Source organism: Dromiciops gliroides, chromosome 3 (assembly GCF_019393635.1).
Source record: "Dromiciops gliroides isolate mDroGli1 chromosome 3, mDroGli1.pri, whole genome shotgun sequence".
Taxonomy (NCBI): domain Eukaryota; kingdom Metazoa; phylum Chordata; class Mammalia; order Microbiotheria; family Microbiotheriidae; genus Dromiciops; species Dromiciops gliroides.
In genome coordinates this window covers 10,661,036-10,685,343 of record NC_057863.1, presented here as the reverse complement: position 1 = coordinate 10,685,343, position 24,308 = coordinate 10,661,036, and the positions used below count along the sequence as shown (strand labels likewise).

The 24,308-nt window shown below is 41.8% G+C and overlaps 1 pseudogene; it reads right to left on the bottom strand.

The window, feature by feature from the left end:
* On the bottom strand, positions 1–20,009 carry LOC122747079 (annotated as a pseudogene).
* Between the last annotated feature and the right edge of the window lie 4,299 nt (positions 20,010–24,308).

The window sequence follows — 24,308 nt, the reverse complement described above, 5'->3', positions numbered from 1 at the left end:
TTAAGGGTGGAGGTGATCCTTAACGGTGCCAACCACCCAGTGGATGAGTTGTTCCTATGGCAGGCACAGGCAGATGCTGCATAGCTTGAAGACTGTAGCTTTTTAAAAAAAATTAAACACCTTTGTTTCATTTATTTATTTATTTTGCAAAGGGGAGTATCTCATATGTTTCTTTTAAAAAAATAGTATTTTATTTTTTCCAATTACATGTAAAGATAGTTTTCAACATTCATTTTTGTAAGATTTTGAGTTCCAAGTTTTTTCCCCCACTCTCCTTTCCCTCCCTGCTCCTGAAACCAGCAAGCAATCTGATATAGGTTATACATTATGATCATTTTTTTGGGGCAGGGCAATGAGTGTTAAGTGACTTGCTCAGGGTCACACAGACAGTAAGTGTCAAGCATCTGTGGCTGGATTTGAACTTAGGTCCTCCTGAATCCAGGGCTGGTGCTTTATCCACTGCACCACCTAGCTGCCCTCCATTATGATCATGTTAAACATATTTCCACATTAGTCATGTTGTGAGAAAAGAATCAGAACAAAAGAAAAAAACCACAAGAAGAAACAAAAAATCTCTAAAACAAAAGGGAAATTGTGTGCTTCAATCTGCATTCAGACTCCATAGTTCTTTTTCTGGATGTGGAGAGCATTTTCCATCATGAGTCTTTTGGCTTTTTCTTGGATCACACAGTAGAGATTCTTTGTTGCATATTATATTGGTAAATGTAGCTTTGTTTTTTGGAGTCCACAAGTGCTGTCTGTAAATGCAGAGAAACACTGACCGATTAGGATTGTCGATGACAATTCCAGTCTTGTCCTTTTTGGCTCAGTAAATGCAGAACCTGTTTTTTGTGTAGTCACTATGATAAAATTCAAACTTGGCCTGAAGGGTTCATCAGATCCTTTCCACCTTAGAAAACAGGAGGCAGACAATCCTCTCAATATCATTCCGAGGCCAAAGAATAAAATCCATCCCCTGCGTTGTGACGAGTAAAACTAAATGTGTGATCACCTTTTTTTTTTTCTGTCCCCAGTGTAGTGTTTACTTATAAATTAGAAGCTTTTGCACTAAGTTTTGACATTAAGCATTTATTATTGAAAAAAAGAGAACACTTGGGTCAGAAAGCCAGGAAAAGACCTATCTAACCTAGCATCCTCAATTTCACCCACCAACAATCTGTTCGGAAAGAACTGAGAGAGGAAGCAGCACTTCCTGCCTCCCCGGAAGAGGCTGTCCTCACATACTGCTTCAAGCTGATTGGTCAGCATCACCCAAATCCATCTGTTCACTGGACTTGAGGGTGGTCTTGTATTGAGTTCAGAGTCCTCAGTTTCTGAGAACAATACCCTCTTAAGGGCTGGCCATGTATGGTTTCAATTTAATTAACTTTAAGTGGGTTAATCAGCAAAGTCAGTCACTTTCAGTCAGTCTCACTTAATTCAATCAATCTAAATCAATATTCTCTGGTTAGGGCCTTTGGGAGTTGACAAAAAGCCCATTATTTATTTATTTATTTATTTATTTTTAGTGAGGCAATTGGTGTTAAGTGACTTGCCCAGGGTCACACAGCTAGTAAGTGTTAAGTGTCTGAGGCCGGATTTGAACTCAGGTACTCCTGACTCCAGGGCCGGTGCTCTATCCACTGCGCCATCTAAGCTGCCCCATTATTTCTTACAGAATACAGCCAATTACATCCCTTCCCATGGACTGGTAGCAAGGGGCATAGAGCTGTAATATATCCTTCTGCAAAAGTTGGGGGCAGCTAGGTGGTGCAGTGGATAAGGCACCGGCCCTGGATTCAGGAGGACCTGAGTTCAAATGTGACCTCAGACACTTGACACTTACTAGCTGTGTGACCCTGGGCAAGTCACTTAGCCCTGATTGTCCCATAAAAAAAAAACAAAAAACAAAAAACCAAGACCAAACCAAAAACAAAAATTATGGAACTTTGCAAGGAATAGCTGGAATCTTGAACACCTTTCAGAAGATTTTCTTCATAATTGTTTGTCATGACTGGCATCACTTCAGACACCTCAAAAAGTGTGGCTTTTTTCTTCTTCTCCTTGAAATCAAAGGCAATATACATCTTGAAGTCAAACTGTTCACCTCCCTCTCCTCCTTCCCTCCCTCTCTCGTTTTCTCTCTCAGTTGCCCTTTTACCACTGCTTCTCTTTCGCTAAAACCCTTGAGTTCCTGATAGGGCTGTTGGCTCTTGGCTCATTCTATGCCAGCTACTTCCTCTTAGCCTGTTTTTTCCCCAAGACTGTGTGTATCTTTTAAAAAACCCCTTGGCGATGTTCTAGTCAGCACTCCAGTTCAAAGGTGACCTTGTGATTGCTATCAAGGCTGAGAAAGAATGCTTGTTTCTTTGAACCACAAATCCTAGAATGCCAGACAGTTCCCAAACTCCCACTACAAAAAAGAACCTACACCTACCTGTATGTATATAATAGAGTTTTGTGGCCTCATGTACAATCTTCTGTCTTTTTCTTCTTTGTATCTGGAAAGATTGACGTCTATTAGAATTTTGCTCAGTTTTAAAAAGCAGAGTTTCAGAGTACAGATCTGTAGGTATCTGTCTAGTGCTGCCTGGGGAGGGTGTGCTCATTCTAATGACTGGGACTGGAAAAGAACAATTCTGTAAGTTCCCCCAGCTTCATAGAAATATCCCTGTGTGTGTGTTCTAATTCTATCTTCACAGAGCAACTTCTGATAGATGCTTGATATACTGAGTGGCCCTACCTGGTGTCTTGAACAAATAATCAGTTTTATGCTGCACTGTAAATTAATAACTTGAATTCTAGTTTGTAAATCAATGTCTCCTAAGTTGGGTGATTGTGAATTGTTTTTCTCCAGAGCCTGGTCACCACTGAGTGAACTGAAAAAATTGAGTTTCTAAACCTATAAAATTGAGAATGACCTGAACTTGTGGTGACCTCAACCACCTGAGGACACTTCTTGAGGGCCAGCCAATTGGCCTGCATTGCTCCACCTTTAAATGGAAATAGCAAGGACTTACTGAACAAACTTTGACTGATGTAAATAAGGTATATATGGGAGAAAGGTAAATAGATTTCCCTAGAATCTGTCAAATTTATATGTAATGTCTAGGTTAGAATTGAAGCTCTGATTTTATAGAGATTGGATTCGTTACTGGTATCTTCAGAATAATATTATCTCTTTGGTCTAATTTAGCCTCAGAATTTCTCCTGGGAACATGTGTCTTGTTCACCGTGATAAGGAGAAAAGTGTTAGCTAGCAAAAACATCAACTATAGGATAAGTTTTATTTTAATTGACAAAAAACAAAACAAACAATAAAACAACCACCCTATGAAAAACTTGTATCTAAGCCCATAAAGAGTAGAGACAAGTGAACTTTCTCCTCTGTCCGGCCTCTCCAGGAACCTATTCAGGTTTATAAAAATGTAGTTTAACTTAGGGCTGAGGCCCATTGCTTATAACCCATATATGTGGAAAACATTAGCAATTGCATAAGGGTCAGCCCTTATCTGGTTGGTTCTACCTTTACCAAGGATGTTTATAGAAGCCTCCCCTTCCCCAGTAAGCATTACTAGGTCTGGAATCAGGAAGATTTGGATTCAAACCTGGCCTCAGACACTTACTAGCATGTGATACTAGGCAAGTTACTTAACCTCTGTCTATCACAGATTTTTTTCAAATGTAAACTGGGAATAATACTAGCAAACGAGATAACATATGTAAGGCATTTAGCACAGTGTCTAACACCAACTAAGGCAGTTAATAAATGGTGGTTTCTTGGAGACAATTGGGATCTCCAGAGTTCTTTTCTTTGAACCTTTACAGCTTGAATAACTCAGTATAGCAGTTTTACCTAGGTACCCCTCTGCCTGGTCCAGAAGACTTTGTTTAGGTACTCCTTGCTGGTTTAGGAAATTCTACAAATAAGCACCAGTTACATTTTTAAAAGGGATGAAACTCTCTAGATTCTCTCTATTTTCCCCTCTAGCTTGGTGTGGGAAAAACAGAAAGTGCAATACAGGCTTTGCATATGCTTTGCTGTAAGAATAAACTTTGATAGGGGCAGCTAGGTGGCACAGTGGATAAAGCACTGGCCCTGGATTCAAGAGGACACTTGACACTTACTAGCTGTGTGACCTTGGGCAAGTCACTTAACCCTCATTGCCCTGCAAAAAAAAAAAAGACAAAAAAAAAAAAGAATAAACTTTGATGTGATTGGATAATGCAGAATCCTGTTGAGTGAGGAGAATGCTGGGCTTATTTTCATTGCCCAGAAGCCAGAATGAAAATTTTATTGGGACCTCTGTTTTGCTGTAACAGGATGCTTAATGCTTAATGCATGATGAGGAAACCTTTTGAGTGAAGAGCTCATTGAACTTGTCTGCATTGCTCTGAGCATTAACCTGAGGAGTTTTGCAGTTCTTTGGCTTAAGTGAACTATTCATCTCTAAAATGGTGTAACACTTTCTCTGTGTCCTTTTGAAGGTGAACACAATTGTAAAAAGCTTGTCATTTCATTGGTTAGAAGGTGTAAGAAAAACAGATTTACCCAGCAGGAGTGCAGAGAGAACCAGAAGGGGATCAGTAAGCAGAGAAGTAGTTTTGTGTGGTATGGATTATTCCTGAAGAGTCCGAAGACACCAAGGCTTATAGTCAAGAGTTGTGAGTTGCTCTGAGCAAATAGTTTTCTATACTAATGTCTCTCTCTTCTGGACTTCTGTAAGTGTGTATCCACTCTGTCCCTCAGACACTGTGTACATTCATGGGAGAGTGTGATTCAGGTTTATGAGTGGACTGTGAAATTATGATTATTTTTGCTTTCACTTTATTGATAAGTAAATGAAGAGTCATCGATGCAATGATGACTGATTTTATGTAATTGGAAAGCATGCTAGTGGGGGCTCAGGAGTTACCTTCAATAAGTACTGATTATATGAAGATGAAAAAAAAAACAGGTCCTGCCTTCAGGGAGCTTATATTTAACTACCAAGATGCAATGTAAAAAGAGAAGAAAAATGTGTCCAGTACAAAGCCCTAGAGGACAACTATACATAGGGGAGAAGACATAGTTAATGATCTAGCAAAGGAGAAGGAGAGGGAGGACTCAAACAGTTACAAGGAGAACCAAGAAAGACCAGCATCAAGAAAACCCAAAGAGGAAAGAACGTCTAGGAGGAGGGAGTAGCTACCTGTCCAATGAAACAGAGGTCCAAGAAGATGAGAACTTAGAAAGAGGCCATCAGATTTAGCAATTTAGAGAGACAAGTTTCAGTTGCATGATGGATGGGGTTGGAATCCATGTTATAAAATGGTAAGTAATACCTGAGAGAGAGAAGGCAAGAAAACTACACAGAAAATGTAAAAATCAAGAGTAGGGTAATAATATATCATAAGAAGGACAATTATTCTAAGATTATTGCTCCCAAAGTTCAGGTGAAGGAAAAAACCTATCCAGAAGCTTTTAGGCACTTCCCTTCACAGACAGGTCTTTTAACAAGGAGTTTGACTATGACAAGAGAGTAAAAAAAAAGAGGCATCTGGCTCCTGGGAAGCACAGTTAGGTTCTGGCTGCTTCTAGTCATTGATATATTCTTGGACTAGTCACCTTCACCTCTCTTGGTCTCAGTTTCTTCATGGCCTCTGCTTTTCTCATTTCTGGAGTCACTGCAAGCTTTACCCTGCTAATTGGCTTCAAGTCTCCCTGGAGCTTATGTGAAGTAGTAGCACTGAAGGAATTTGGGACCAATCTGCTTAGAAAGACTGAGGCATCCCCTTTAGACTTCTTTGCTTGGCCTGAGTCACAAAGCTAGAGGCTAATGCTCTGGAAAGGCTCCTACAGCCCCCCAGGGAGGCCAAATTTCAACAAGCTTTTTGAAAGAGTGCTAGCATGTGATTCAGGAGCCCTGAGTTCTAGCCCTCACTCTAACACTAACTTTAAAATGAAGAGGTTGACAACAAATTGGCAAAAATGATAAAAGATTAGAATAGTCAAGCCAATAGCACACCAGTGCATTGTTGGTGGAGCTGTGAATCAGTACAACTGTTTGGAAAGAAATTTAGAATTATGTAAATAAAGTGACTAAAATGTCTGGACCCTTTGGTCCAGAGATTCTGGTAATAGGTATATACTATAAGGAGGCCATTGAAAAGGAGAATGCTCCCATATACACTAAAATATTTAGAACAGCACTTTTATGGTAGTAAGGAACTAGAAATAAGGAAGATGCCCATCAATTAAGGAATGACAAGAAATTGTGGTACATGAATGTAATGGAATAAGACTATGCTGGAAGAAATAATAAACATGATGAATATAATACAGAGAAGTATGGAAAGATTTCCATGAACTATATAGAGTGAAGGGACCAGAGCCAAGAACATGATATATGCAGTAACTACAACAATTAAAGTGGAAACAACAATCTCCTCAAAGCCATCAAAAATAAAAATGGCAAAATTAGAAAGAATGAGCTGGGTCCCAAAGGAGAAATATCAGAAGATGCCTCCCCCAGCTCCTTTGCAGATGTGAGAAGTCCACGGGTACGGAGCATTGCCTATACTGGGTGTACCAAACTTTGGGGATACCCAAAGTAGTTAAACTTTGCAGACACTCTGTATTTTCAGATTTTTTGTGATGTATTGAGTTGTTTTCCTGACTTTTTTCTCTTCTTCCTTTTTTCCCTTTTCTTTAACAATATTCTTTTGTTATAAAAAATGGTCCTCTCGAGGGGAGAGGGCAAGGGATGTTAGGGGAAATTAAGGTGATGTAAAGACATCAGTCACATCTATTCTTTAAAAGAGAAAAGGACAAAACCAAGGGAATTGACAAGGTGGTCTCTGAGATTTCTTTCAGCTCTGACAGTCCTGTGAAATTTGGCTTCCATTGGATTCTGCCTCAGGTGAACTTCAATAACAGTTGAGTGAGCCTAATAATTTGACCTTGGACAAGTCACTGCATCCACTCTAGGACCTCAGTGTCCTCCTTTGTAAAACCAAGGACTGACCAAGTTGATTCCTGTTCCCTTTAAGCTCCATGTGATACTTTGAGAGGTTTTTTTTTTGGGGGGGGGCAGAATGGGAAGGAATGTCACTAACTCCAGGACTTCTTTCAGAGCCCCCCTCAAAGCATCAATATTCTGCTCTAAAGCTTACCAAGCATCCCTACTCCTACCTTCCCCCCAAGTAATCAAATTTCTTTCCAGAAACAACTGATTCTTTTGATAATTAGATAATAGAGGTATAGTAGATCTTAAAGGTCTGAATTCCCATTCCATCTTAGACATATATTGGCTGTGGATCCTGGGTAAGTCACTTAACCTATCAGTGTCTCTAAGCAATTCTCCAAGACAGCTGTTCTTGCCTTTTTGCATGTGTTATGGATCCCTCTTGGTAGTATAATTAAGCCTAAGGGTCCCTTCTCAAAATAATGCTTTTAAATTCATAACATAAACTACATAGGATTACAAAGGAAACCAGTCATACTAAAATAAAATTTTTGAAATATTATTTTTAAAAAGTTTGGGGATGCCAGGCTAAGAACTCTTGCTAAGATCATAGGTGCTAAGACTATAGGTGCAAAGCAGTTACTGGTGCATTGGTAGAAGGAATTTTCTCTTTTTCTTTTTTTTTTGCGGGGGCAATGAGGGTTAAGTGACTTGCCCAGGGTCACACAGCTAGTAAGTGTTAAGTGTCTGAGGTCACATTTGAACTTAGATCCTCCTGAATCCAGCTCAGTGCTTTATCCACTGCACCACCTAGCTGCCCCCTAGAAGGAGTTTTCTCACCAGTGGGTTCTCCACCTATGACCTCATAGGTGTGGCTGTCCCCCCCCCCATCCCTCTTCCCCAGTATACTCTTTTCTCCCCCCCTAAATATCCCAACTAGGTGCTAAGGTAGGAAAGATAGTAAGTTACTAAGTACCCATTTCCTCATTGGGGTGGGCAGGGCAGGACAAACATGGAACTCACACCTCACCCTTGCCTCCCTCATTAAGGAAACTTCCCAGGTGGCAAACAAATGTCCCAAAGATGAACAAAGCCAGAACATCCCAATAAGGAATCATGTATAAAAACACCTAGAAGGGCACATAAACTGAGACCCTACCACCATTAGAGGTCTTTGGTCTGCGAGAAATGGCAATAGACCTCATTTTATTCAAAACCTGCCAGCCATATTAATAAAATGATTAAATTACCCAGATATCATGTCTCTCTTATTTTTAATAATCACAACAGGAAGTAGCCTTTCTTTCTCTTTTTTAAAAATTTAAATTTTATTTTATTTTTGGTGAGGCAATTGGGGTTGTGACTTGCCAAAGCTCACACAATTAGTAAGTGTCAAATGTCTGAGGCTGGATTTGAACTCAGGTCCTCCTGACTCCAGGGCTGGTGCTCTATCCACTGCACCACCTAGCTGCCCCTCTTTCTCTTTTTAAATTTTTTTATTTTTAATTTTTCTCCATTACATGTAAAGGTATTTTTTGAGTTCCAAATTTTTCTCCCACCCTCCCTTTCCTCCCCCTTCCCAAGTACAGCAAGCAATTTGATATAGGTTATACATTGCTATAATGTTAAATATATTTCCACATTAATCAGAGCAAAAGGGAAAAAAAAGCAAGAAAGAATAAACAAGAACAATAACAAAAAAAACCCAACAACAACAAAAGTGAAAATAGTATGTTTTAGTTTGCATTCAGACTCCATAGTTCTTTTTCTGAACGTGGAAAGCATTTTCCACCATAAGTCTTTTGGAATTGTCTTGGATCATTGTATTGCTGAGAAGAATTAAATCTATCACAGCTGTTCCACAAAATGTTGTTGATACTGTGTACAATGTTCTGTTGGTTCTGCTCATTTCACTCAGCATCAATTCATGTCTTTCCAGATTTTTCTGAAATCCATCTGCTTATCACTTCTTACGGCATAATAGTATTCCATTACATTCATATAATACAACTTGTTTAGCCATTCCCTAATTGATGGGCATCCCCTAAATTTCCAATTCTTTGCTACTACAAAAAGAGCAGCTATAAATATTTTTGTACATGTGGGTCCTTTTTCCTTTTTTATGATCTCTTTGGGATATAGACCTAATAGTGTATTGCTGGGGCAATGGGTATGTACAGTTTTATAGCCTTTTGGGAATGGTTCCAAATTGCTCTCCAGGATGGTTGGATCACTTCACAGCCCCACCAACAATGCATTAGTGTTTCAATTTTCCCATATCTTCTCCACCATTTTTTGATTTCCTTTTTTTGTCACATTACCCAATTAGATAGGTGTGAGGTGGTACCTCAGAGTAGTTTTCATTTGAATTTTTCTAATCAGTAGTGATTGAGAACATTTTTCCTTATGGCTATAGATTGTTTTAATTTCATCATCTGAAAACTGCCATTTTGTATCCTTTGACCATTTCTCATTTGGGGAATGACTTTTATTCTTATACATTTGATTCGGCTTTCTATATATTTTAGATATGAGGCCTTTATCAGAAACACTGTCTGTAAAAATTGTTTCCCAGCTTTCTGCTTTCCTTCCAATATTGTTTGCATTGGTTTTGTCTGTACAAAACCTTTTTAATTTAATGTAGCAACTCTGCATTTCATAATGTTCTCTATGTCATCTTTGGTCATAAATTCTTCCCCTCCCCATAGTTCTGACAAGTAAGCTATTCCTTCCTTTTCTTTTCTTTTCTTCCTTTTTTCTTTTTCTTCCTTTTTCTTTGTTTTTGTGGGGCAATGAGGGTTAAGTGACTTGCCCAGGGTCACACAGCTAGTAAGTGTCAAGTGTCTGAGGTCAGATTTGAACTCAGGTCCTCCTGAATCCAGGGCCGGTGCTTTACCACTGCGCCACCTAGCTGCTCCCTATATTCCTTCCTTTTAAAATTTGCCTATGGTATCACCCTTTATGTCTAGTTCTTGTACTGGCTTTTCTTTCAGTGGCCACTAATACCATTCATTGCATTCTCTCCCATGTCAGGAGTTTGACCTTTCCCTTTAATTATTCCTCTTTATGACTTCCTCTAATTTTTTAAATCTTTCTTTATTCATTGACTCTTTCAAGGACAGCACTCTTCTCCACCAACCTCACCCAGCCTACATTCCATATTTCTGTCAAAGAAGCACCATCAAATTGCCAGTTACCCACTTTTACAACCTTGGCATTGTGCCTATATTCTCTCTTGCCCCATGTGTCCATCTGGTTATCAAGTCTTATGTTTTGCATCTCCTCAAATCATCTTCCATCAGAGAACAGCTATCCAGTCCAAGAACTCATCAGATCTTTATTGCTTTTTTTTTTTTTTTTGGCAGGGCAATGAGGGTTCACACAGCTAGTAAGTGTCAAGTGTCTGAGGCCAGATTTGAACTCAGGTCCTCCTGAATCCAGGGACAGTGCTTTATCCACTGCACCACCTAGATGCCCCCAATACAACTTAATTTTTTTTTTTTGCAGGACAATGGGGGTTAAGTGACTTGCCCAGGGTCACACAGCTAGTAAGTGTCAGGTGTCTGAGGCTGGATTTGAACTCAGGTCCTCCTGACTCCAGGGCCGGTGCTTTATTCACTGGGCCACCTAGCTGCCCTACAGTTTAATTTTTAAAAGGAAGCTTATCCTTTCAAAGGTCAAAGAACAGCAAGGAGAATGGATATTTTGAACCTCACTGACAAGGTGAAACTGGTGGCCAGAGTTTCAATTACAGGGAATTTGGGGAGAAATAACTCATTGCCAATGATCTAGGCTATGGAATGAGGTGAAAATTAGGAGAGTCTATGGTGTATCCTCTGTTTGGGTGACCAGATTTCATGCTGAGTGTATAGCTAGCATTTATATTGTGCTTGCTACATGCTAGGTCCTGGGGTAAATGTTTTAATATAATTATTATTTCATTTGATCTTCACAACAACCATTGGAGGAAGGCACTATCATTGCTCCCATTTTACAGATGAGGAAAATGAGGTGAGAAAGTTAAATGTCTTACCCAAGGTCACACTGTTATTGTTGGAGACCAGATTTGAACTTAAGAAAACATTGGCTTACTGCATTATGCAAATCTTCTAAATGCTGACACATTTCAGTATACAATATTTTAAAAAAATCCCATTTGCTAAGATCACTGATCTCATCAGCAAAGTCTTTGTCAAGCTGTCAAGATCATGGTGGCAGATACATTTTCCAAAATTCTAATTTTCCCTTGAAAGCTCCATTGTTGACCTTGGCAACAAACACTATCAGTTGTTTATAGTGAAGTGGTAGGCTCACTTTGTTCATTTTTGAAGAAATGTCTGCCAAATACCATGTCTGAATCAGAACTTGTCAGTCATTCTTTCAAGTAAAAATGGTGTTCCATGAAAAGTAATCAGCTCCAGTGGTTTAAATCTGCATTTAGGAGGTTTAGAAAAAGAATAAAGAAAAACCTCAAGATTTTCAGCCAGAAGAAAGCCTAGTGCTTTTAGGGACCGGGACTCAAACCTGGTCTTTGCTGAAGATCTGTCTAACAATACCCAATCCCTCTTACTCCTTGTCCTAGTGCCAGCCCCCTCCTATTTGCAAATAAGGCAACAAATCAAGAACAGTTGGCTCAATCAGATTGACCTCCTCCGTAAAAGTAAATCGTGCTAGGGGCGGCTAGGTGCAGTGGATAAAACACCAGCCCTGGATTCAGGAAGAGCTGAGTTCAAATCCGTCCTCAGACACTTGACACTTACTAGCTGTGTGACCCAGGGGAAGCAACTTAACCCCCATTGCACTGAAAAAACAAAACAAACAAAAACAAACAACAAAAAAAGTAAATCATGCTACTTAAAGAGAAATTCGAAAAGCAATTACAGAACAGAATTAGATTGGGAATCAGATTCTTTTCTACTCAGGCAGAGAGGAGGAGGGGGAGGGGCATCTATTCTCCCCTCCAGAAGGTCAGGAGCTCCAGGTAGCTCAGATACCTACTCACTGGTGCTTTCCCTTGTCAGCTTATTCTGGCTGCTGTAAGAGGCTGGCACAGTTGTCCCACAGGCTGCTGTGCCTTTTTTTTTTTAATTAAAAAAAATTTATTCGGTGAGGCAATTGGGGTCAAGTGACCCGCCCAGGGTCACACAGCTAGTAAGTGTTAAGTGTCCGAGGCCGGATCCGAATTCAGATCCTCCCGAATCCAGGGCCGGTGCTCCATGCACTGCGCCACCTAGCTGCCCCGCTGCTGTGCCTTATTGCTCCTTAGTCTTGAGACCTAACCTCGTATCACAAGCACCTGCTAAAGCTGCTCTCTCCATCTGTCTCTGGCTGTCTCTGTCTCTCTGTCTCTCTGACTGTCTGTCTGTCTGTCTGTCTCTGTCTGTCTGGGTCTCTCATTCTATTTAAATCTACACTCGATGTCTCTATTTTTTCAAACAAAGTTGCCAGTCTGAATTTTCCCTTATTCTCCCATAGCCAGTCCTGACTCAGAGCCTGTGAGCATCTCAGTCTCTTCAAAGGGTGAAGAAAAACGTTACCTTACTGGGACTTGATCTCCCAGAACCCTCCATAGACCATCTCCAAATACTTCTCCCTTCCCACAGAAGTCTATCTCCAAGTCCAGTTACAAAAGTCTTCAGAAAAATGGTGCATAGGAACAAGTGTTCCATTCTCCTGCACAAGGAAGACCCAAGGGGAATGGGGGGCTCTTAAGAATGACATTCTGAGGATACAGGCAGCAAGCATCCTGATAGGAAAAGGGGGAGATTTCTGAAAGAGGCTGATGTGTATAGGGAACACCTCAATCAGTTGGATTTGGAAGGGGGAAGGAAGGAAAATGGCTTACCTAAAGAAGAGGTGGCACTAGCAGGGTCCTATCTTGAGTATCTGTTATGAATGAAAAGAATCTGGCAAGAAATGCTATGAACAACAAGAAGGGTTTTGTTTCTTATGCTTTGCTGGGGCCAAGAGGAGAATCCAAGAAGGGGGAGAGACCCACTGTTGGAGGTAGAGGAGGTTGAATGACTCAACTCTAATTTTATTTTGTTTGTTCTTTCAAAAAGAATTCTCTATGGACAGGCGAGTATAAAATGACCTCGATCAGCAGGAATTGGAGCCAGAAGATAAGTAAGATGATCAGCCAGCATCTAGCTCTTCACTGCAAACTCAGGGTAGGTAGGTGGTGCAGTGGTTAGAGTGTTGGATCTGGAATCAGGAAGACCTGAGTTCAAATCCAGAAACATATACTAAGTATGGCTGTGTGGGCCTGGGTAAGTCACTTTCTGTCTGCCTCAGTTTCCTTATCTATAAAATGGGGATAATAATTTGTTGTGAGAATCAAATGAAACCATATTTGTAAAGCACTTAGAGAAGTGCCTGGAAAATAGTAGGCACTTCATAAATGTTTGTCTTTCCTTCCTTCCTTCCTTCCTTCCTTCCTTCCTTCCTTCCTTCCTTCCTTCCTTCCTTCCTTCCTTCCTTCCTTCCTTCCTTCCTTCCTGTCACCAAGTCCATATGAATTACATGCCAAGGTACTAAACAAATGTGCAGCTGAGATAGTTGAGCTCTTGTCAGTGGTCTCGGAAATGTCATGTAGCATTGGCCAGATTCCACAGCAATTGGGAGGGGCAAATGTGCTGGTGTACCAGTGTCAAACCAGCCCAGCAAAACACAGAAATGTCATATATGGTTCTGGTTGCCTCTCTGAGATTCAGAACAAATATAGAAAGTAACAACATAAAGGTATATCAGACCCCCACCACGGAGTTGCCATAATTTCCCTGTACCCTTACCCAACCTGGGTTTTCCCCACAAATTGCATTGGGAATATCAGAAAGACAATCATACCCAGTCAGCACTGATTGCAATGCCAGCCTCCTCTATCTTCTCTTTTTTATGGAGCAGAATTCAATTTGGAATCAGCTTCCTTCCTTCTCAGGCAGAGAGGAGGCAGAGAGAGGCAAGGGCAGCCTGTGCTTCTCAGTGTGATTCTTTCCCCAGGGAGAGAGCCAGCAGCCTCCTAACCCATCCAGGTGCTGGGAGAGTTCATGGACCTCATGTCTGCTGCTTGGCACCAGCCCTGTTTTTCTGCCCCTCTTCCACCTCTCCCTCCCCCATGGCAATAATTTCGGAGGTAGAAAAAATTCAATTCCTTTATTCTTTTAAATTTCTACTCCTTCAATGGAACTGTGATCTAATTTTCAGGGTCGCTAGGTGGCACAGTGGATAGAGCAGTGTCCCTGAAGTTGGTATGAGCTGAGTTAAAATTTCACCTTACACACTTACTAGCTGTGTGATCTTGGGCGAGTCACTTCACCCCAATTGCCTTGAACATCTGGGTCATCTCCAGTCATCCTGATAATATATCTTGCCACTGGACCCAGATGGCTTTGGAGGAGAGAGTGAAGTTGGTGACCTTGCACAGCCCTCCCTCACTTAAATACAATTCACTGAAAGTCATGACATCACCCCAATGTCATGGTCTTCTTCAAAAAATGAAGGGTAGGGGCAGCTAGGTGGTGCAGTGGATAGAGTACCAGCCCTGGATTCAGGAGGACCTGAGTTAAAATGTGACCTCAGACACTTGACACTTACTAGCTGTGTGACCCTGGGCAAGTCACAACCCCAATTGCCTCATCAAAAAATTTAAAAAAAGAAAAAAGAAAAAATGAAGGATAAACAACAATCTAATTCACTTAGGTGTTTCTCAAACGGCACAAATTTCAACATGCCCATGCCTTCTTTCTTTTTTAAAAAATAAAAGTATTTTATTATTTTCCAGTTACATGTGGAGATAGTTTTCAAAATTTGTTTATATTAGATTTCCAATTTCAAAATTTTCTCCCTCCCTCCCCCCTCCCCTAGACAGCAGGTAATCTGATATAGGTTATATATATATATATATATATATATATATATATGTATATATATAATATAGAATAACATTAAACATATTTCTGCATTAGTCATGTTATAAGAGAAGAATCAGAGCAAAAAGGAAAAACCTCAAAAAAGAAAAACAACAGCACCAAAACCCAAAAGAAATAGTATGGTTCAGTCAGCATCCGTATTCCACAGTTCTTTTTTTTTTTCTGGATTTGGAGAGCCTTTTCCATCATGAGTCCTTTGGAATTTTCTTGTACCATTGTATTGGTGAGAAGAATCTAGTCTGTCACAGTTGATCAACACATAATGTTGATGATATTGTGTATAATGTTCTTCTGGTTCTGCTCATCTCACTCATCATCAGTTCATCCATGCCTTCTTTCTTATGTTGGCACACAAACCCTCCCCTTTACTCCAGTCTCTGAGGCAAAGGTTCATTTTCCTTTGCAAAGGCTCAGCTCCTTCCTCCATGTATCCTAGAACTGGCCTTTCACCTGAACTATTATAGACAACAGTTAACAACCACAATAATATCAATAATGATTAAAACAGACTTTGGTTTCTATGTTTCCAGTATCTCTCTTCCCCAATTTATCTTCTACTGTTCCTAAAATGATCTTTCTAAGTCACTGGAAGGATTTCCAAAGTGGCATATGTGTATCACAAAGGAGCATAGTGAGAAGAAAAATCTTAGAACTATTTACATTTTTTTAACTAAGAAAAGAAATTTATCTGTATTCATATTAAACCTATGGATTGTCCCTAATGCCCTTAGTCTGCATGTCAGAAGGTCATATGTCACATATGGCATTGAAGACATCCTGAAGAAAGAGCGGACATTGATAACTCAGAGGAGGAAGCAGTGGCACCTTCACTCACTCCTTTACCTTCATTATATCGTTGTGTACTGTAGTTTTCTTGTGCTCAGGTAAGTATTATCTAGTTTTAACTAAATTAACCCTCGTGAATTAGACAAGTGGCTTGAAAACATTCCTTTTATGGATGCCAGATAAGACTAACATGAACATGGTTAAAGGTACAAGTCTGACATACAATCCTAGTGGCTCAAGGAATTTGTCTCTAGGAATCAAATGGAATTTCTCAGTGTGGATTTGAAGATCCTCCACAATCTTTCCTACCTTACCTGCTTTCCCAGTCTTAATGTAGTTCTATTTTCTTTGATGAATTCTGTTTTTATAATACATCGAGGGAAAAAGGATTTTCAAGTGCTTAATATGTTGGGGACAGTTGTGCTAAGCTCTGGGAATACAAATGCCCTTTACAAGCTTATATTCTAAAGGGGAAGACAATACATAAACAGGAGCTGTCCAAAAATAACGGTACCCTCTGGGGGCAATGGAAAGAGATGGTTAAGTCTTGAGATTCAAGAGCGGAGTTAGGAGTGAAATGAAAGTGGTTGGCATGGGAACTACACGAAATGGTCATCCCGACCAGGGGCTAGTCAATTTGAAGAGAGACTCATGGGGGAGGAGAATTGAGGAAGCAGAACATCTTGCTAGAAAACTGCAGATTTTTGCAGTCTGGGGCCTGACGTCCTAATTGGTGAGTCCCTGGCTGGGAACACCACTTCTTGAATGGTCCCACTGATGCTCACTTCACTCTCCACAGAGCTCCACTTCATCAGCACTTTGCCCCATGCTCAAGCTGAGCTTTGAAGGAAATTTGGGATGTGAAGAGACTGAAATGAAGAGGGCATACATGGGGGACAAACCTATACAAAGGCACAGAGACAAGAGCTGAAAAGTTGCATGTGAGGAAAGGTAAGAAAACCAGCTGGGTTGGACCATAGAGTGCATGAAGGTGACTCACACTAACCATGCTCTAAGAGTCCTTTGGAATCAGGCCAGGAAAAGCTTTGATGTCCACAGGCTCTCTCTCTCTCTCTCTCTCTCTCTCACTTTCTTGCTTTTTGGTGAATCCATCAGTTTCTAGTATTATTTTAATATTCTATGTGTTAAGTGACAAATGAGACCCAAAGCCAGGTCTCTTGCCTTCCAACAAAGTGGTTCTTCTGTTACACCAACAACTTTCAGCTCCTTCGACCCTATATTTGACATTTTAGTAACAACAATCCCACTGCTGGCCTGGGAGCCTGGAGCTCCCCTTTTCACTAAGGGGCTCCAGCTATGGGATCACACAGACACAGGTCCATGCCTGGTGGCGCCTGGCTTCTAATGAGATGGGTTAGCCTCTTCATGATGCCATCTTGCAACTCTGGGGAAAATCACTAAGAGAAAACAGCAGAAGGGGGATTAGAAAGGGACTTAATGTGCACTGTAGATCAGGGATAGGACAGGTATTCCTCCACCCCAAATAAGAGCCGGGTGACCTCGAAGTGCTCTAGGCACCCCAGAGAACTGGTCTTAGGAAGATCCTCCTGCCTCCCTCAGTGACCTCCAGTAGCTCCCTATTACCTTTGAGATCAAATGTAAATTCTTCTGTTGACATTAACTCTCCTTCTAACTTGGTCAGCCCCTTCTTATATGTCTGGTTTACTCCACTTATTTCCCTCCATGCACTCCATCATCCAATGACAGTGGCTCAAACCCCACCTTCTGCTGAGGTCTTTCCCCATACCCTGCTGCTAGTCTCTTCTCTTCTGAGAGTTGTTGTTTTGCTGTTCTTCGGTTGTGTCCAACTCTTTGTGATCCCATTTGGGGTTATCTTGGCAAAGATACTGGAGTGTTTTGCCATTTCTTTTTCCATATCTTTTACAAATGAGGAAACTGAGGCAATCAGGGTGAAGTGACTTGCCCAGAGTCACACAGTGAGTAAGTGTCTGAGGCAGGATTTGAACTCAGGAAGGTGAGTCTTCCCTGACTCCAGGCCTGGCGTGCTGTGCTCTGTGGCGCCCCCTAGCTGCCTCTTGTTTTCCCTCTACTTGGTGTTTCTTGTAGGCACCTAGTTAACTGCATGTCCCCCACCCCTCCATCCCCCTTCTGTTAGAACGTAACCTCCTTGAAGGCAGGTCCTGCTTTTGCTCTTTTTTGCATCCGCAAAAGTTGGCACAATACTTGGCCCACAGAAAGTCCTAATTAGTAAATGCCTCTGATTGTTGCCTCCCTGCTGGGTCACAGGGGAAGCATGAAAAGGTCCTTGCATTTTCAGAAGGCAAGTGGCAAACACTTGCCTTGTTTTCTTGAGTAATTGAAACTCTCTTATTTGCCTTTCACAGCAAAAGCCCATAAACAAAGAACTGTCCTTCTAACAGCCACCGATCCCTGGCATTAGGAGTTAGAAACTGGATACCACTTCCTGAAACGCTCGCTATGCAAATCCTATTGTGAGCGAGAAGATGAAGAGGCCCCCAAATCTGCAGTCCCGGCCACCTGTCATTTCAGTTTCTTGTGACTATGTCGTCTTGTGACTGAGACCGCGGAGTCACGGCCCATCTTGCCTTTGCAAAGCTGGCCCTGGAACCATCTTCCCCATTGTGTGTCTAGACCTGGCTTCGCCCTGCCCGGGTCCACTCTAGGTCCCAGCTCAGATAGCCAGGAAAAAGAGGGAAGCCTGTAGCTGGGAGAGTCTGTCTTTTCACCCTGGGTTTTAAGTGGGCAGAGAGTTCAATGAGCAAAGGGTTTGGGGGAAGGAGGTCAGAGACAGGAGCAAAAGTCTCAAATATGTTGACATACTCAAGGTGACACTCTCTGTGCCACTTACTCACTGTGTGGGAATAAAGAACTGGGAACAAAGCGAGTGCCCCTCACCTGGGGGATGACTGACCCACCATGGTGTAGCTGATCCCTATGAGCTGTGTGACCTTAGGCACATCATCTTTCTGGGCCTGGTTTCCTTCTCTGTATAATGAAGGGGTTGGACCTGTCGGCCTCTGGGGTCCCTCCCAGCTCCTCTATCTGTGCTCCGAGAAACTGTTTTTTGTTTTTTTTTTGGGTGAGGCAATTGGGGTTAAGTGACTTGCCCAGGGTCACACAGCTAGTAAGTGTCAAGTGTCTGAGGTCACATTTGAACTCAGGTCCTCCTGAATCCAGGGCCGGTGCTCTATCCACTGCGCCACCTAGCTGCCCCCCAAGAAACTGCTGATAAGGCTTCAGAGAAACATGGGAAGGTGTGTATGAATGGATTCAGAGTGGAGGGAGCAGAGGCAGAAGGGCAGCATGCACAGTGACGGTAATAAAGCCATCAGTTCTCAGCAGTGGAAACCCCAATCATTGCCTTCTCCTTCTCCTCAGAGACCGATGGGGGTTACTAGGGAAGGAGAGAAATCAGTGAATCCACAGGCATTTATAAAAGGCTGTTCCATACCGGGTGACATGCTAGAAGCACAGCAAAGAACAAGAGAAAACCATCCCTGCCCTTAAGGAGCTCACAATCTATCAGGAAGAGAGAACACGCAGACACAGGAAGAGACAAAATCCACTGAAGATAATGGGAGGGGGTGGCATTTGCGGCTGGGAGACCAGGGAAGGCAAATGGAGTCGATTTTCCTCTTCTTGGTAAAAAGGTGGAAACTAGTACATCGGAATGTTGTCTGCGCTGCCAGATTAGGTTCCTACAATGTTTTTTTGGCTTAACTTGTTTTGTTTTTCCTTCCAGGGAGGGTTGATTTCAAGGAAATGGATAGTGTGGTAGTCATATAATGACAGGAGAAGAAACAAGGGACATCAACGAAAGGGTTTTTTTTAAATTTAAAGAAAAGAGGAGACAGGCAGGTTTGGTTTAATATCCCCATGGTTTTAGGTGTGACAGGAAACCTGGATCTTTTTTTTAATCTTCTGAAATTTACTCAAAGTTTTCCATCTAATACCTTAAGTCTGAGATGAGCTGCCCGGCTTGGTTAGGTTCCCAGCGTCTGGGTGCTTAGCCATGCCCCACCTACCCTGTCAGTTTCAATTCTCAGATGCCAGGAAAGCTGTTTTATAAGGTAGTTCCCTCTGAGGCAGAGAAGCAAGACTGAGGGCACCCAGTGGTGGGCGAGTCAGTCTCCAGCTCAGCTCCCACAAAGGCCCCGGGTGCAGCATGACTGTGGGATGCAAATGGAGGTAAGGGGCAGGGCAGTCTGGCCAGGAGGGGCGAGGTCAGTTTCATGCTGGCAGGAAAAGTCAAGTTGGAAGGAACAGCCATTTCTAAGGACTCTGCATCCAGGGAAGAGGCAGTTGGGGACAGTGGTAAGAGCTGGGGCTTGGAGGCTGGAGACATTTCCCTAGGGATTAAATGTTGGGCTAGAGGAGTGCCCATGCTTTAGGAATATAATGGGCAGATGCATGTTCTAAGGGTTGTGTCGTTTGATGAAGCAAGATCGCATAAGGTCTTGGTGTGTGTAATGGTGGGCCAGGGCTGGGCACCTGGGTAGGAATCCTATCGCAGCAGCTGTGTGGCTTTGGCCAAGTTGCCACCCTGGGTCTCAGTTTTCTGATCTGTAAAATGAAGGAACTGGACCAGAAGGTTTCTAGTTTAATTTTTTTTATTTGTTTGTTTGTTTTTCGGGGCAATGGGGGTTAAGTGACTTGCCCAGGGTCACACAGCTAGTAAGTGTCAAGTGTCTGAGGCTGGATTTAAACTCAAGTCCTCCTGAATCCAGGGCCAGTGCTTTATCCACTGCCCCATCTAGCTGCCCCCCTTGATTTCCTTTTGAGACTTTATTTACACTTTGACTAAAGGGTTTGTGTATGAGGGTGGAGTGGGGCAGGTCCTGTCAATCTCTGGGCTTAGGTTTTTAGGTTTATAATTTGGGGTAGCCAGCTGAGAGTGCCCTGAAGCTGGGAGGACCTGATTTCAAATCTCACCTCAGATACTTACTAGCTGTGTGACCCTGGACAAGTCACTTAGCTCCATTATCTTAAAATATCTTGGGCCACCTCTAGTTGTCCTGATGTATATCTTGCCACTGGGATGACCCAGATGGCTCTGGAGGAGACATTGAGGTTGGTGACCTTGCACAGCCCTCCCTCACTTAAAATATCACTTAAAGTCATGACAGCATCCCAGTGTCATGGCACTGAGGCTCAGAGAAACATGGCATTCCCCAAGAGCCCTGTATTCATAGATCTAAAGCTGGTAGGTGCCTCAGAAGGTGGCCAATCCAGCAATCCACTTGGGTCCAATAACTTGCCCAAGGTTACAGAATAGAATCCCCTCAACTCCTGCCGGATGGCGTCAGGAGTGGTCAAAGAACACATGTGACTGACTTTGGGTTGACACTAGTCTTTGAGTCTACTGTTCTTTCTGGGCTTGTGTGACTTAATTTCTCCTGGGAAAACCCCCTTTGGGCTGATAGCTTCCCAGCCTAATGGGGCTCAGAGGTGTTTTGCTTTGGGAATCTAGTTTGAGTCTTTTAAAAAAATGATCGGTATCTTTTGTTTTCATATCATCTACATTTCCCTCTTGTCCCCCTCTCCATCTTTTATAAAAAGAATAATAATAAAAAAGAACTATAGAGCTTAACAAAGCTAACTAGCACATGAAAAAAGGGACCAGTCTTGAGGTGGGCTGTGGCAAGTTCCAGGCATCTTGGGGAAACTACAATGACTTTTCTAGTGGCAAAGCATTGTTTCTTTTCCTGTGTTTATTTACTTCTCTTTCCAGTTGCACAGTTTTAGAGTCTGGGTACAGTAACTTCTTCTCTCAGGTCTGCCCCATTCCTCTTCCCTACTCCCTTTAATAAGGCATTTCCCAGAAAGGCAAGACCCTTGATCAAGTTGGTGGTTGTTATTGAGTCGTTTCAGAAATGTCTGACTCTTCGTGATCCCATTCAAGATTTTCTTGGCAAAGATACGGGAGTAGTTTGCCATTTCCTTCTCCAGCTCATTCTACAGATGAGGAAACTGAGGCAAACAGGTATACATGACTTGCCCAGGGTAACACAGCTAATAAGTGGCCAGATTTGAACTCAGGAAGGTGAGTCTCACTGACTCCAAGCTTGGTACTCTAACCATAGCGTCATCTAGCTGCCCTGACAAATTGGGAATACTAGTCCAGGGAGCAGACAAGAAACAATAAGATCATTTTTTCTTTGGAGGACAGAAGGCTAGCACAAATTTGTCTCATTCTTTTATTTATTCATCCATTCATTTGTTTATTTATTTATTTATTTGCGGAGCAATGAGGGTTATGTGACTTGCCCAGGGTCACATAGCTAGTAACTGTCAAGTGTCTGAGGTAGAAATTGAACTCATGTCCTCCTAAATCCAGGGCCAGTGGTTTATCCATTGTGCCACCTAACTGCCCCCTGCCTCATTTTTCTTTAAGGGATTGAGGAGAATGTTAAAGTTTTGGGATAAAATAAGTCTATATTTGAGCATTTGATTCATTTTGTCAAGTGCAAAACCAGACAAAGCATTAAAACCTCAAAACACTATAAATGTGAATAATAATAAAGTAGTAATAATGATAAGAAATTATTATTGTCATTCTGGACCTGTACGTTCATTGGTTTGGGGAACTCTTGAGGAGGACTCTCCCTCCTCCAAGCAGATTAACTGCTTTGAGATTTGCAATCTCTGAGAGTGTCCTGGAGCATGGTGAGGTTCAGGGACTTGTCGGGCGTCACTTCTCTCTACCCTATGCCAGCTTGTCTTCTATATCAGTAATAATGATGATGTAGTGACAATATGCTGATGAAATCACAGATCCAAACTCCCAAAGGTCTCACTGTTGTGTTTTTTGGCCAGGTTCAGGTCATTCTTTTCAAATCCCTGTCTTTATCCTGGATTAATGATGGAGAAAATATCACAGGTGACATGGAGGCCTGGGGAGCATGCTTTCCCCCCTTCTTGGACAAACGTTCTAAAGCCAAAGCATCTTTGGCTGAAGTAGCTGGATTAGTGTAGTGGCTGTGGGAATAGGAGAGAAAAGATTAGTCCAAGAGATATCACAAAGAAAGAATGGCTAAGACTTAATGTCTGATTTCAAGGGTGAAGAAATATGTTGTTTGAAATGTTTCCAATATTTATATATTAGTAGATTGGTGGGGCCACTGACAACATTTTCTTCTTCCCTAGGACTTTTTTCCTGCAGACCTCATGTGCTGTCACCAGGTTGAATGAGTGCTCTTGTCTTATTTTTGCTCATGTGGTCTAAGAGGTAGGGTTGTGCAGTGGATGGGATGCTGGATTTGGCATCAGAGAGACTTGGGTTCAAACCCTGTGTCAGACACTTAATAGCTATGTGATCTTGGGCAAGTTGCTTAACCACTCTTTTCCTCAGCATCCCCATCTGTAAAATAAGGGGGTTGGATCTAATGAGCTCTTAGTTTTCCCCCAGCTCAAAATCTGTGCCTGTAAACTACAAGATATCTTGTTTAATACCTATCTAAGCCATTTCCTCACCTGGAAAATGGGGATAATAAAAGCACCTATTTCACAGGGTTATTGTTAAGGATCAAATGAGATAATACATAGGAAGCTCTTCTCAAACCTTGATAAGCTATGTAAATGATACCTATACCTAGATTATAACTGTAAATTTTGGGGCTGCTTTAAAGGTATTAGAGCAATCAAGCACAGCAAATATTAAAGAATAAATAAGGAATTCTTTGAGAAAAAGCTTTGAAAAGAACTTTTAGGTACAGTTTTGTAACTTTCTCCTTAATCCTTATCTACTCTCGGCTTGCTCCTAGTTTTAGATATCACATAAAGAGTGATTATAGTTTTCCTTTCTACCTCACTGAATCTTCCTAACCTGGTGACACAAGCCCTTCTTCGAACATGAACCAGACCTTATGGCCTTAGACCTTGGGATGTCCTGGCAAGGCATCTTCCTCCAGCCCCTTTCCCTGCTGAATAGAGATCCTTTATTTATTTAAAATTTTAAAATATGTTTGAAAATACCTACCCCTTCCCTGCTCCAAACCCAGAGGTCCAATTCCTTGGAATAAAGAATAAAAAAAGAAAGAAAACACATCAGAAAGCCAACTTATCAGCTGAGACTGGAAACATATGCTAAGTTCTATGTCCACAGTTGCCCCCCCCCCCCAAAGGGAAGAATGTGCTTTTCCCCATCTCTTCTGCAGGCCCAAACTCTGTCATTATAAGTTCATAGTGTCTGGTTTTGTTGTGACAACAATTGTATGCACTGTTTTCCTTGTTGTGATCACTTGCCATTCATCTTGCATACATATGTCTCCCCAGGCTTCTCTGTCTTCTAAAGAATGTGGCAACTTTAGGGAAGGGAATCATCACCATGAGCTTGCCGCTGAAAAAAGTCTGCAATTTTTTTTGGGGGGGGCTGTCCTCCATGGGGAAGAGGAAGAAGAGAGCAAGCTGCTTGGAATAGCCCTTTAAAAAAGAATTAAACAAGCACCACAAAAAGAATTAAGTGTCCTTTACTGGATAGGAGCTGATGAGTAGGTATCATTTGAAATTGATGTCCCGTGATTTCCTCAGTGGCCCGCAGTTTATATAAACTCCCACTAGCAAGTGACTTTTCCCAGAATTGACTCTCAGAAAGTATGCCTTCGGGAGGAACTTTTCTTTAAAGGCAAACAATATTCTTTCAACA